The sequence below is a fragment of the Pygocentrus nattereri genome, chromosome 6, assembly GCF_015220715.1.
Source record: "Pygocentrus nattereri isolate fPygNat1 chromosome 6, fPygNat1.pri, whole genome shotgun sequence".
Classification (NCBI taxonomy): Eukaryota; Metazoa; Chordata; class Actinopteri; order Characiformes; family Serrasalmidae; genus Pygocentrus; species Pygocentrus nattereri.
In genome coordinates, this window is record NC_051216.1 from 15,672,915 (window position 1) to 15,687,442 (window position 14,528).

A 14,528-nucleotide genomic window follows, 5' to 3' on the forward strand; every position below is an offset into this window, starting at 1 on the left:
CCAAATCCAGGCCTCCATTGGTTTATAAATTTGATTTCCATTGATGATTTTTGTGTGATTTTGTTGTCAGCACATTCAACTTTGTACAGAACAAAGTATTAAATGAGAATATTTCATTCATTCAGATCTAGGATGTGTTATTTGAGTGTTCCCTTTATTTTTTTGAGCAGTGTATATTGTTATGGTGATCTATGTAGATAGATTTATTCTCCTTGACACCCAATAATTGTAAACAGAGTGGAGATTCCTTTTTTTGTAATCAATGAGTGAAAGCGATTACAGAAGAGGAGACGCAGATGTGGTCCTCAATGAGATTGCAGTGTTTCTATGGCAGATCAAGCAAGGCAGTACAATTGAACTTGTTACTTAGCAGTAGTAACATACACAGGACAGATTAAAACTCTGTGTTTACAACTTTGATATATTTTGAATGAACATATGTGTGTGTGTGTGTGTATATATATATATATATATATATATATATATATATATATATATATATATATAGTAGATATCACTGTTCATTTAACATTTAATATACATTAATGTATAGAAAAGGTTCCAGCACAGAGCACAGATGATGAATGTTGCTTTTATTAGTAATGGGAGAAGCAAACTTTACAATGAGTAATAAAAACATACAGGCTTTCTTCTCCAGTCCTCAGCTTTCATTTTTCTTCTCCAGTCTCTTCTCTAGTTAATTCCCTTTACGAGTTTGCCTTTGAGGCTTTAAATTTTAAAAATGTCTCTAAACACATTGCTTTTGATTTAGTTGTGTCATTCACAGTAACAAAATCGATTAGTATTGTAGTGTATGACACTAATGGCTCCCCCTACAGACAAGGAAATCACTGACCTCACTGCAAAGTGTGCAGGCCGTCATTTATCCAGTCCGGCCATTGTTCTAAGAGCACAATAACATAGAGCCAGTCTCTTTCACTATCCATTTCACTGCTCAGAAACCTCCCTGTGAATGGCTGTAGTGTGCATGGAGGTTTTACACATGACAGCTGTTATCAGTCAGGCAGTGGAACAGTAATGAACTACTGCCTTGGGGAAAAGTGTGTGCATCTGTGTGCACATGTGTGAAAAAAGGAGAAAAAGGGGCGAGAGAAAAAGTAGAGAGAGAGAGAGAAAGAGAGGGGGAGGAAAGTAAGTAGACTTTGGAAGAACAGTATCCAGGCTGCTTGCAGTTGAGAACTGATCAGTTGAGGCAATGTTGTTGTGGCTTAGTTGATTAATAAAGTCTTTGGAGACATTGTACAACTTCTAACATCCAAACACATTTTGAAATTTTATCTCAAGTTTTTAGGTAGATTTTATGGTGACTGAAATATTGGGTATTGCACACTATGTGAAATGGAATCACACACTACCCAACATTTAGCTGAACCACCAAATTCATACAAACACTTCAGAAAAGGTTTAATGATTTTAATGCTTCCACGCATTAAATATCTGTGTATTTTTATTTTTATTTTAAACAAAATTCATGCTTGTTGTATTTTAACTTTGTGGGTACTGTAGTACTACTCGAATTTCATTGTCGTTAAACTGCTACATACATCATGAAATAGATTGTCGCTGTTTGAACAAAAACTCTGAAAAACATCTCCACAAAAAAAAAATCTCCACAAAAGGTAACTTTACACTATATGTAATGTATCTATACTTGTAATGAAAGTTAGTGATTTTGCACTAATTTTATTGATTTGTTCTTCGTAGCATTTTAAAATGCGCCAAAAGATGACTAGACTGTTCAAGTAATGTAAAAATGACTCATGAGCTTCAAATAAAATATATAGAATGAGTTTAAATTTTGAAAAGTTTAAAGGTTAAAGCCTAAATTCAAGGACTAGCTCTTAAAGACATCCATTGACCAGTGCTGAATTACTTTTGTAGCAAATAACAAACAAGTTTGATGATCTGACTGGCCTGAAATTAGAAGCGAGTGGCAGAAGAGTGTCTGCTGTTCACATGCTTTTTCTGTGCCAACCATTGACTCTAATTGCCCCACAATCTGTAGAAACGTGAGCTATGCATCCAGGAATTGTGGCTATAATCAGAGTAGAACTGTAATGTAAACCGGGGAGCTTAAGAGATTCTGTAACGTGTGTTATGCATAGAGAGAGACAAACAGAAGAAATACTGATGTTAAGGCAAGTAAGTGTGAGAAAAAGACTGATTAGGAGAAGCACATGTGCAGCACACCATTCAACAATGTGATCTTAAGAATCTTAACATCAAAAATCACTGCTTTCAGGGCATCTCCTGCAGTATAATAACCATTCATGCCAGACAACAAACTGCAGGGGAGACGCATTTGTCTTTCTTTTTGCCTGTTCTGAAATGTCCCTCATCCCTAGAGCTGCACTTGCACTGTAATTAAACATCAGAAGTGCCTACAGTGCTCGCCACCCACGAAAGGCAGAAAATGACGCAGCGTAATTGCAAGCTGTGCATGTTCAAACGGAAACAGCAGCGCTCGAGGTCTGGGCTTCTCTCCACACACTGGGCTCAGTACCCTCCTCCCTGGCATGGAGACAGTGCCAGGGCACAGGGCTGGGAAGCAACACAGATGGCTGTTACCAGAGGTGAGTAGAGTAGCCTAAGCCCCTGCTCAAGCAAAGGTATTGTTCCAACAGTGAATCAGTGACTTTTATACAACAGTTAAATTAATAAAGCAAGAAATTAACCAATTGGGCTGTGAACATGTCATTTAAAATGTTTTAATGTTAGCAATTCCTTCTGCCAAATTCTAGCTGCTTAACAAGCAGCTCATTGCTACGTCACAGTAATGAGCTTCTCTCACTCACTGCACAGCCAGCAGTTCGTTCTCCAGCTCCTTACACAAGATTCTGAAACTGTCATTATTGCTGAGCAGCTTTTTTGTTTTTTGGCTCAGTCCAATTTGGTCAGACTCTGAAGATGAGACTGCACGTTTGCGAATAGTATTCGGTTAATTTCTGTCTGATTCCAGGATGTTTAGGTTTTCTTCTGTTACAGCTGCCGACTGAAAAGCTTGCTCAGTGGTGATGACGGTTTCAGAATTTAGTGTAATCTCATCCTCAGAGTCTGGCCAAAATCGGCTGTTGGTCAAATCTAATCTTAAAAGTATCCATTTTCTGTTTGTGTGCAAGGCAAGAAGTAAACATGTTTAAATAGCTTGAGCGTCTCCTACAGCAGTCAGACTTGTTGCTTAGCAACGGCGTCGTAGCAGAGTGATATAGTGTTTGTGAAAAACCTGTGATGTTATGCCGAAATATCAACATGGTTAGAACGCTTCTCAACCAATCAGCTTGTGTGGCTGGAATTAACTGTTGTGTGTATATATATATATATATATATATATATATATATATATGAACAACAAGATGTTTGGCCATGACAAAAAAGTAAATACTGCCAAATAATACATTGTAATGATCTTAGTGTAAAATTGCTGTGAATCGACATTTGATCTGCTTTTTGAAAATGATGTATTCTGGATTTTCATTTTATTGTGACTTTATTCTCAATGGTACACAGCCTTTTCAATTATTATGGAATCATTTACAGTTCCATCCATCGCTGATCATTTCTTAATTTATACAGATTCCTAGTTTAAATAAAGAAACCTGTAGAATATTAGCAATTACAGAGGCAGAAAGAGGAGCGATTTAACCGCAAGTCTCCTACACGCCATGGCTGTCTTAGGCCATTCTATGGCATGCTGCTCTACTCCTTGATTTCATAGTGTCTTGTGCCTCTTGAGGCTGTGAACAAAAATCAGCACTCAAGCTAAAAAACCAGTCACAAAAAGAACGAGAGAAGTAAACTTTCGCCCCTGCTTTTGTTTCTTATCTTTAGTGTTTAAAACTCTGAAACGAATGTGTGTATGTGTGCGGTTTGGAAGGGAAATGTTTACTGCAAAGCAGGGATGTTGAGAACCTTGTGGGATGATGTGGAGACTTGCTGAGCAAAGCAGAGAGATTGAAATCTCAGATCACAGCGGCCATACTTGTCATCTGCATCCCCAGTTGAGCGTGGAGTGCTGTGACAGAAATAACAGTCCAGCAGGCCTCCTAATCTCACCCAAGCAGATAGCGTGCAGGCTATTAGCAAGCTGCTGTTCACAAGATAGGCTTAAAACCCACTGCATATACCCGCTGATAGCTTTTAATGCGATGATCAAGGTTTCCCAACCCAATTTGTCAGCGCAGTGTTGGAGAAAGGGCTGGAGAGAGAGGCCAATCAAAACAGGACTAATGCATTTTGCAAACTCAAGCAGAGGAAGCATGCGCCAGGCCACTTCCTAGAGGCTGCACTCATCAAACTTGTCGCCAATTGGTGTCTGTTGACACTGGTCACCCAGCAACAATCTTTTATCTCAATCACTGCTAGCCCAGCAAAGGAATAGGTCATTAAAAGTATGACTGACCTCATCTCAGGAGGTAAACAAAGCCTCGATGAACTGCAGCCCACATAAACACCCAGCAAATAAAACGCCTCGGTCAATCTGTCAAGCACCAGCCAGAGAACTCTGTGGGTTTTGGCCTGGGATGCTGAGATGTTGCAAATATTTACCATACTTTCTTAAAGTTTACATGAATATTTTTGTAGCTGCTTTCGCAGACAGCATATTATTTTATTGAAAACAGGTGTATTTTCAACAGGTATCAATCAAACAAACTGTCAACTGTTTATCAAAGACATTTAGTTATTCATAATGTTTTTAATACAAATAAGCATGTGTCTTTGTTGGTTTGCAATAACTTACATTTAAAAAATACCAAGGTGTTTTTGAGTAAACCAGTATTACACATTACACAGCTTTTAACAATAGCTTGGAAAAAGAAAATTGTTAAATTATTATTTAGACACTAGACTTCATCGAACATGAAGCTGTGTGCAAATAGCTACTTCTGCAACACTCAACGAGGCAAGCTAAAAAGATGTTTTATGTTAACTAGATCTTGCAGGTAACTGTGAAAATCAAACATTACGTTCAAAAGAATGTAAAGTGACGTTTAATCGTCAGTATACTTACTGTATCCATGGTTTCTTCAAGCAAATGTTTCTTGATCACTGTGGTTCTGGTGTTCCTGAAACAGCAATCTCTTTAACCAGTCATTGCCATCTGATGTCATCAGTGTGTGGCTGCTGCTTCTCTCTGAGCCAAACTCTCTCCAAACGGCACCATTTAGCTCCTTTAAACCCAAAGAACATATGAAAACCTGTTTCATGTTTTGTGACCAATTTAAATTAAATTTTTTTATCTTAGCAAACTTTAAAAAAAAAAAAGTTAGCTAGCCAGGCAGCATGCTAGTTAGGCTAATGAAATAACTTGCTAATAGGTGCAGAATAGCAATGTTAATCCAAAGCCATGATCATAGCAGTTCCTCCTCCTTGAAGGGTCTGCTGATTTTGAGCCACAGCCATAACTGCCAGGTTGATCCTGGATTTATTTAATTATGTTGATTTAGGGACATTATTGTCATGCTGATCCTGGATAAAGTTGCTGATGTTGATTCTGTTACATCATCACTATGCTGTTCCTGGATAGAGTTGCTTATGATGATGCATCAACATCATTGCCATGCTGTTCCAGGATAGTTTTGCTAAGGTTGATTCAAGGGCATCATCACCATGATGATCCTGGATAGATATGGTGATGTTGATTCAGAGACATCATTGCCATGTTGATCCTAGATAGATTAATGTTGATACAGGGACATTATGGCCATGCTGATCCTGGACAGATTTTTTGTTGTTGATGCAGGAGATCTTTGCCATGCTGATCCTCGAGAGAATGTTGATTCAGGGACATTACAGCCATAATGACCCTAGATAGTTTTTCTGATGTTGAGTCATGGAATTCATTGACATGCTGATCCTGGATAGATTTGTTAATGCTGACTTGGAGACATCATTGCCATGCTGATACTGGACAGTTTTGCTGATGTTGATTCAGGGGCATAACTGCAATGCTGACCTTGGATAGATTAATGTTGATTCATAGACTTAATTGCCATACTGATCCTGGATAATTTTGATCATGTTGATTCAGGGATTTTTCTGTCATGGAGATTCTAGACACATTTGCTAATGTTGATTCAGGAACATCACCACAATGCTGATCTTGAATGTATTACTGTTGATTCAGGAACATCATCTGCACACTGATTCTAGATGTATTACTGTAGACTCAGGAACATTGTCACCATTTTATTCCTGGAGGGATTTGCCGATGTTGATTCAGGGACATCACTGCAATGTTAAATATTGTCAATATTTTGGTCCGTTCAACAACTGAACAAATGATCACATTTACTAATTATTTGCTGAAACCAGCTGATACATTTAGAGAATTATCAAGTGCCTGAAGGAGGAGTAGAATTGATGGTTAATAGATATGTTAGTCTATGAAAAAACAAAGGGATATCCAGGAACATGTCTTACTGGAAGAATTCACTTTCGCCTGTCTACTTACATACATAAAAATCTCTAATGATCGACAACAACTGGGAAACATATGTCTCATTTGTATATTACCGTGCTTGGGAATTTGATTCCATTGTAATATTATATGCATGTGCATGTGTGGAGAGTCAAATGCATTAACATCTCACATGCTTGGATAATGTAAAGTACAGCCACCCAACTCCATTCACTTCATATTTGCTCTTTTACAGTGCTGAGGAAGTGACTCTTACTCCTGCAGCCTCTCAGCCACCAGCCATAGAACTCTGCAATGTGCGTAAAGAGGATCACACATTTAAACACACAAAGAAGCAAAAATACACACACATGCACACATACAAACTATGGCAGGTCAGTGTTCAGAGGCTCAGCCTAGAACCTTGAGGTTCAAACAAATCTCCTGCACCAGACATGTGCTTCAAAGACTCCTCCGTCACACATACACACACCCACCATTTATTATGATATGGTTTGGCAAAAGCTCTGCCCTTAATTTGATGAGCAAGGTGTGTCCTAGATTTCAAATGAGCCTCAACTACTGCACTAGTTGCCTCCATAACTGAGTTTAACCCTTTTGCAAGTTCAGAGGTTTAACTCATTCTCCTTCAGTCTGCCCAGAGTGAGTTTGTTTAGCAAGCGCTTAGTTGCAGTTCTAGAATGTGATTGTTATGCAGCATTGGCTACATGTCATCTGAAGAATGGAGTAGGGAGTAGGTCTTGCATCCAGAATTTTCCTGGATTGTCTGCTTTTTTGATTGGCTGTCCTTAAAAAAAATAATGTCCAAGCAATTTTATATTTTAGTGTGTATGTTAGGACTTTTAAACCACTTCCTTTTATCCAGTAAATACATTTATATACAAATAATGGTTTGATTAGTTCATATTACCCTCAAAATGTGGACATTTGTTTGGGAAAGGTACACTGCTGATGACATGTATAGGCACTATTTTTTTAGTGTGATAACTAAAAAGATTGAGTTCTGTAATGGACTGACTTCTAGCTACCTTAGGTTGTGTCATGAGCACAGCCACCTGTCTGCTGAATTTAGTAAAAAATCAGGCCGCTGACTTTTACAGGGCTGAGGTGGCAACCCTAGTCAGATCCAGGTTTTTTTTGTGTGCATGTTTTAATAAACTGATGGCATGTGGTAACTTCCAATTGTTTCATTCACTGGAACTGATCAATATAAAGCGTTTTAAATATATAAACTCAAGAAGTCAACGATGGGAGCATCCATGTTTGTTTACACTACTGTGAATCACTGCATTCTAGAAACAATCACAGAAGTGTTATACTGAGATAATGTGGTGTTTATTTTATCCCATCCTGTATTTCGACCAATACAGCATTAACATACTAATTGTGAGGGTATGCTTAAGGCTGCTGTATGCTGTGTAACCATGAGTCATGTGACAGAACATAAAACATCAACAGCACAAATTAGGCTAGCTTGTTTGAAACCTGACGCACTTGGCACAGCTAACAAACTGGAACATTTTTGTGATTAATATTTTTTGTGAATAATATGAGTGAAAACATTGCAGGACTATCCTGTACATGCTTCTGAAATGCACTCGGAACATGCTTTGTGCGCACATTGTGCCAGTAGAGACTAGAGCTGGCAGTATATTATAGAACTAAAATGAAAACTAACTACATCCAAGCTCACTGTTGTAAATATTCTTCACAATAACTCTGTATATGTCATAGCATCACTAGAAGCCCAAAAGGAGAGATCTCAGAATGAATGACACAATGATTTGGACCAGTGGCAGTCAGAATGTCAGAATTCATCTAAGGATGAATGATGCAGTGATTAGGACCAATCATAGAATGGAGGAGGTCTCAGAACCTAAACTATATTGCCAAAGATATTCACTCACCAAAACATTGAATTCAGGTGTTCCAATCATTTCCATGGCCACAGGTGTATAAAACCAAGCACCTAGGCATGCAGACTGCTTCTACAAACATTTGTGAAAGGATGGGTCGCTTTCAGGAGCTCAGTGAATTCCAACGTGGTACTGTGATAGGACGCCACCTGTGCAACAAGTCCAGCCATGAAATTTCCTCAATACTAAATATTCCACAGTAAGTCATCTGTAAGTGGTATTATAACAAAGTGGAAGTGATTGGGAATGACAGCAACTCAGCCATGAAGTGGTAGGCCGCGTAAAATGACAGAGCGGGGTCAGCAGATGCTGAGGCACATAGTGCACAGAGGTTGCCAACTTTCTGCAGTTTCACTACAGACCTCCAAACTTCATGTGGCCTTCACATTAGCTCAAGAACAGTGTGTACAGAGCTTCATGGAATGGGTTTCCATGGCTGAGCAGCTGCATCCAAGCCTTATATCACCAAGTGCAATGCAAAGCGTCAAATGCAGTGGTGTAAAGCACCGCCACTGGACAGTGGAGACATGTTCTCTGGAGTGATGAATCATGCTTCTCCATGTGCCAATCCGATGGACGAGTCTTGGTTTGGCGGTTGCCAGGAGAACGGTGCTTGTCTGACTGCATTGTGCCAAGTGTAAAGTTTGGTGGAGGGGGGATTATGGTGTGGGGTTAATTTTTCAGGAGCTGGGCTGAGTCCCTTAGTTCCATTGAAAGGAACTCTTAATGCTTCAACAGACCAAGAGATTTTTGACCATTTCATGCTCCCAACTTTGTGGAACTTTGTGGAACTCATGTTCCAACATGACTGCACACCAGTGCACAAAGCAAGGTCCATAAAGACATGGATGAGCAAGTTTGGTGTGGTCAAGAACTTGACTGGCCTATTTTCTACCTTCAACCTGATAGAGCATCTTTGGGATGAATTAGAGCGGAGACTGTGAGCCAGGCCTTCTCATCCAACATCAGTGTCTGACCTCACAAATGTGCTTCTTGAAGAATGGTCAAAAATTCCCATAAACACACTCCAAAACATTGTGGAAAGCCTTCCCAGAAGAGTTGAAGCTGTTTTAGCTGCATGGGCTAAGCCAACATCATATTAAACCCTATGGATTAAGAATGGAATGCCACTCAAGTTCATATGCGTTTGAAGGCAGATGAGCAAATACTTTTGGCAATATAGTGTATGAAAGTGTGATTAGGAGTTCTATGTAGTAAACACCATGCCACACTACTGTACTGTTCTGGCAAAAAGATCCTTTTTTGCTTCACTACATTGTTTTAAAGGCAGGGTTAACTTACATTAATAAGCACAGACATCTGTCACAAGTGTTATAATGCTTGGCTGCACTTTTGGGATGTTCTGTATGTTGTGGAAAGGCAAATTAGCAGACAAATTTTGATGAACAATATTGAATCAGCATTCACAACTGAACATTCCAACACTGTGTTTAAATCCAGTGGGTGGGACCATACTATCTACAGACCAGCCAGTGCAAATGCCACTGGTGGGACAATACTTACAAAAAGGGTTAAGCAAAGGTCAGCTAATGACTATTGCTGCTTGTCGTCTTTCAAAACACATTTCTCAGCTTGAGAGATGTAAGCATACAAATAAGAGTGTAACGAAATCATTGAATGATGAAGCATGCTAAAACAATCACACATACGTTGATGATAAATGCACATTGTGTCATTGGGTACACAGTGAAGTTCAAATATTATGAAAATGTTTTCTAAGCTAAATAAATAAGGCCTAATCCCCAGTGCTGGGTTTGGATGCAGGTACAGCGCAGCCATTAATCACTTGCTGACAAAGCACAAGACACACACACAAATGCACGTACACACATGCAAACACACTTCTTTTGCTATTGATATGTTTTTGATACCACTCTCTAGAGCTATATAAACATTTTAGAGGAACCAGATGCCAAATGTTTTCGTAAATTGCAATTACAAATTCAAATGAACTCAATAACTAGTCCAGACTTGGCACACATGATTCTATGTAAAAGGTCCTGGCATAGTCATAACAGTTCAAATGGGACGTCTGCACATGACTCACATGAGGCAGGTCTGTACTTCATTCCACACTCATAAACTGCAGCCAGCTAACAAGGTTCTATTAAATGTGCAACACTGGGCTTAAAGGTGTCTTAAGTGTCATTTTATGCTAAGCTGATATTACTGCTCTTGCGGATGGCTCTAGGTGTGGGGGACACTGTGTTTTTGCTTCGTATTCTTATGTTAAACATTTTAATCAGGGACTTGGACTTGAGTCACAAATTTGATGGCGTAAGATTTGATTTGATAACATCAGAAGACATCTGCAACATGGCATTAACCTGAACACCCGTGACTTAGACTTTAACTTGGACTTGAGCCTTATGATTTGAAAAGACTCAGTGCAAGAAACATGGAGAGGCATCTTGCTGTAGCTGGCACTCTACACAATTTGCTACTTTTCATGGAAACAGGCTAAACTGACACAGGTCTCATCTTGAGAATTGCCTATACTGATTTGGGATTTGACTGTCAGGACTTGAGACTTGACTGTTAATTGCTACTGAGTAACTTGTCTTCATTGCTGCTCTTACACCCAAGGCATTCCAAGCATTTGGTGTATGGAGAGACAAGAGCATTAAAGTCATACATATTTATATATAAATTCTCATGCAAAGTAGTGAAGAGCAGAGAGAAATATTTACAGATTTTAATCAATGTGCTTCATCTTTCATTTTGAAATTCCATAAATAAGGACAGCAAGTCCTCAGCAGTGTCGAAGCGAGTTTGTCATTCTGATGAATGATCACACGGATGTTCATAAATACTGCAGAGAAGCAGCACAGTTAGGAAACACTGCTATTGGGAAAGCAGCCCAGGATCCACTTAAAAGTTGCGCAGATTTACACGCATGTCATTTGGATGAGTGGAGAAATGAAGAGCAGAGAGGAATGAAAGAAGCAGCTCACTTGGCAGCTGAGAAGAGTAAATGACCCTATGCTTGCCTTCACAAATACATTGCTATGATAGTTTGCTCACCCTCACTTTCTTTTTCTCCCTCTCTCCTCAAGGATGGATAGCATGAAAGCTTCTGGACATTTATGGAGAAGCTCTGCAGTCGTCCACCCATCAATCCATGACCCCACACCTGCAGCTGTTTTCTCTCTTCTGCTGTTCAGTAGTCATGGCTTGCACTCTTATGGATATAGTATCATCTGCTGAATAACCTGAAGAGAAAAAAGGAACCAGATAGTTATAAGCAGAACTTTTGAAGAACCCAAATTGAGAAAACTGAATTCCCCTCTTTTTTACAGTAAAAACTTAAAAAGAAATTCTGAATGTACCATAATCTCCTCAGTTTGTATTGTTTGTGAAACGGAGCTAAACTAGCTATGAAGTTATTGCATTAAAGAGTGTTGTTACTGCAGATAATCTGCAACAGAACTAATGGAGCAGAAATTATAGGGGGATATGTGTTGTTCCTGGCGGTCAGCAAGCAAATGTACCATCGTAGGCTTCCGAATGATCCAGACATCTGTAAGGAGTGGCTGGCGTTTTATTATTTTTGATGTCCTTGAGCATTTCAGTCTGAACTTTACAGTTTGTTCCGTACATTTCAGCATGGACATAGAGCACAGCCAATGTGGACAGACAGATTTACATGTATCAATCTTAAAGGCACAGGAAGGAAAACAGCCTGTCTAATTCTAAGGAATGTAGAGAGGTTGGAAACTGGGCATATGAAAATTAATTATGACTGGATTTGGTACATAAAACCACATGGATGTTAGAATTGCTCTTAAAGGAAAGAATAAAAAACAAACAGAATGTACAATACAGGCCCCTTAAATACCTGAAAACCTTATAAAAGGTTATTTGTAGTTGTAATCTAACCTAAGAGTCAATTCAAAAGTTACGGAAACATTTTGAAAGACCTTTTCTGTACATTGCTTTTCATCTTTGACTATACAGCACCATCCTTCATTTAGGTAATTTCCAGTTAGAAAGGCCATTAAATACAACATTCATTTTTTCAGGGTCAGGCAAGAAAACCATAAAGACACTTAACAGAAAATTACACAGAAGCCTATATGAATACATTTAAAATCAATGATTTTAGCATTTAGTATGTTCACTTGTTGCCTTTATTATAGCTTCCATTCATCTCAGGAGACTTGCTTTCAGTTTTTTCAGAGAACCTTCGAAGATCAGTCTTAGAAGTTGGTTTAGCATTTTCTGCTTCTCACAATCCAGGTAATCCCACACATTTATTGATGCTAAGGTCTGGACTCTGGAATAGCCAATCCATTGTTCTGATGTCACCAGCAGCTTCTTTGTTTGATCTGCATTTTTTTTCTTTTTTGTCTTTTTTTTCTCTTCCTTTTTGACAGCTACACTTTCTTTAAGATCCTTAGTGTTGAGATGTCTTGAGATGTAGACAGAATCTTGTTTTCAGGTCTCTTAAGGATAAAGGCTTACTATCGCTATTTATCTTTTTTGGTGGTCTATCAGATCTTGTCCCAGTTTTTCTGTGTAGTTTAATATGTTTTAGATCTCTTGCTTTGGAATCCCCTTTCTTACTTATTTTCCTTTGATTTTCCCCTTTCTTATGCAAGTGGGTTGTCTCATATTTAATATCTACAGAAATACATTGAATGGGAAAAAAGTATTGGGACACCTACACAAGCTTTTATGATGTCCCATTCTAAATCCGTAAGCAATAATGTACAGTTGCCCCTCCACCTTTGCAGGTACAATTGTTTCCACTCTTCTGGGAAGCCTTCTACAAGATTTTGGAGTGCGTCGGTTAGAGTGGAAATTTTGCCTTTCCAACCTGAAGAGTATTTGTGAGGTCACAAATAAACAAGTAGTGAGAGGGACTGGTTCGCAATCTCTGTTCTAGTTCATCCCAAAGGTGTTTGATGGGCTTGAGGTCGGGATTCTGTGCAGGCCAGTCACGTTCTTCCACACCAAACTCACCCAACCATGCCTTTATGGACCTAGCTTTGTGCACTGGGGCTCAGTCATGTGTGAACAGAAAAGGGCCTTCTTCAAACTCTTCCCACAAAGTTGGAAGCATACAATTGTCCAAAATATCTTCATATGTTGAAGCATTAAGTTTTCCCATTACTGAAACTAAGGCACCTATGCCAGCAACTGTAAAACAACCTCATAACATTGTCCCTCCTCTACCAAACTTTACAACTGGTAAACTGCAGTCAGGCAGGTAATGTTCTCCTTGCATTCAGCAGACCCAGACTCAACTATCCCACTGGCAGGTTGAGAAGCTTGATTCTCTCTCCATGGAATACATTTCCACTGCTAATGTCCTGTGGCGGTGTGTTTACACCCTCCAACACTTGGCATTGAACATTTTGATCTTATGCTTGTGTGTAGCTGCTCTTTGAAAACTAATTTCATGAATCTCCTAACATGCAGTTTTTTTGCTGATGCTGCTTCAGGGGCAATTGGGACTCTAGTGAGTGATTCAGAGGATAGGCACTGTGCGCCCCACTCTGGGTTTCTGCAATCTACCGCTTTGTGGCTAAGCTGTTATTTCTCCTAAGTGCCTCCATTTCACAATAATAGCACTTACAGTTGACCGGGGCAGATCTAGCAAGACAGAAATTTCACAAATTGACTTGGGGAAGAGGTGGCATTATATGATAGTGCCATCTTTAAAGTCACTGAGTTCATCAGTACAACCCATTCTACTGCCAGTGTTTATCTATTGAGATCTTCTTAAGATGTGTGACTTAATATTTCATAATGACCATTTTGACTGGAAATTAAATAGTGTTTTCTGACTTTTTGCCCAGTACTCTATAGTACTCACACCATTCTTACTCATAAATCTTATCATCCAATACTTCAGCAAATTCCTCCTATTACATGAATCATTTCATTTGATGATGCACGATTTTCACTCTGTTGCACTTTTGCCTCAGTAAATTGAAACAGAAACGAACAATCTGTGAAGGCTTTCTCCCCACTTAGCTTGCTCTTGTCACTCTAAATTTAGAAACCAGATGATTCACACAATTGCTGGTAATTTGGAGGAAAAAATGGCAGAGTACAAAGCTGTGAGAAGCTAGACAGATAAACCATAATGGGATGCTAAAATGTTGTCAGCCATTAAATGTGGTCATGAGAGCAACCTCGTGGAC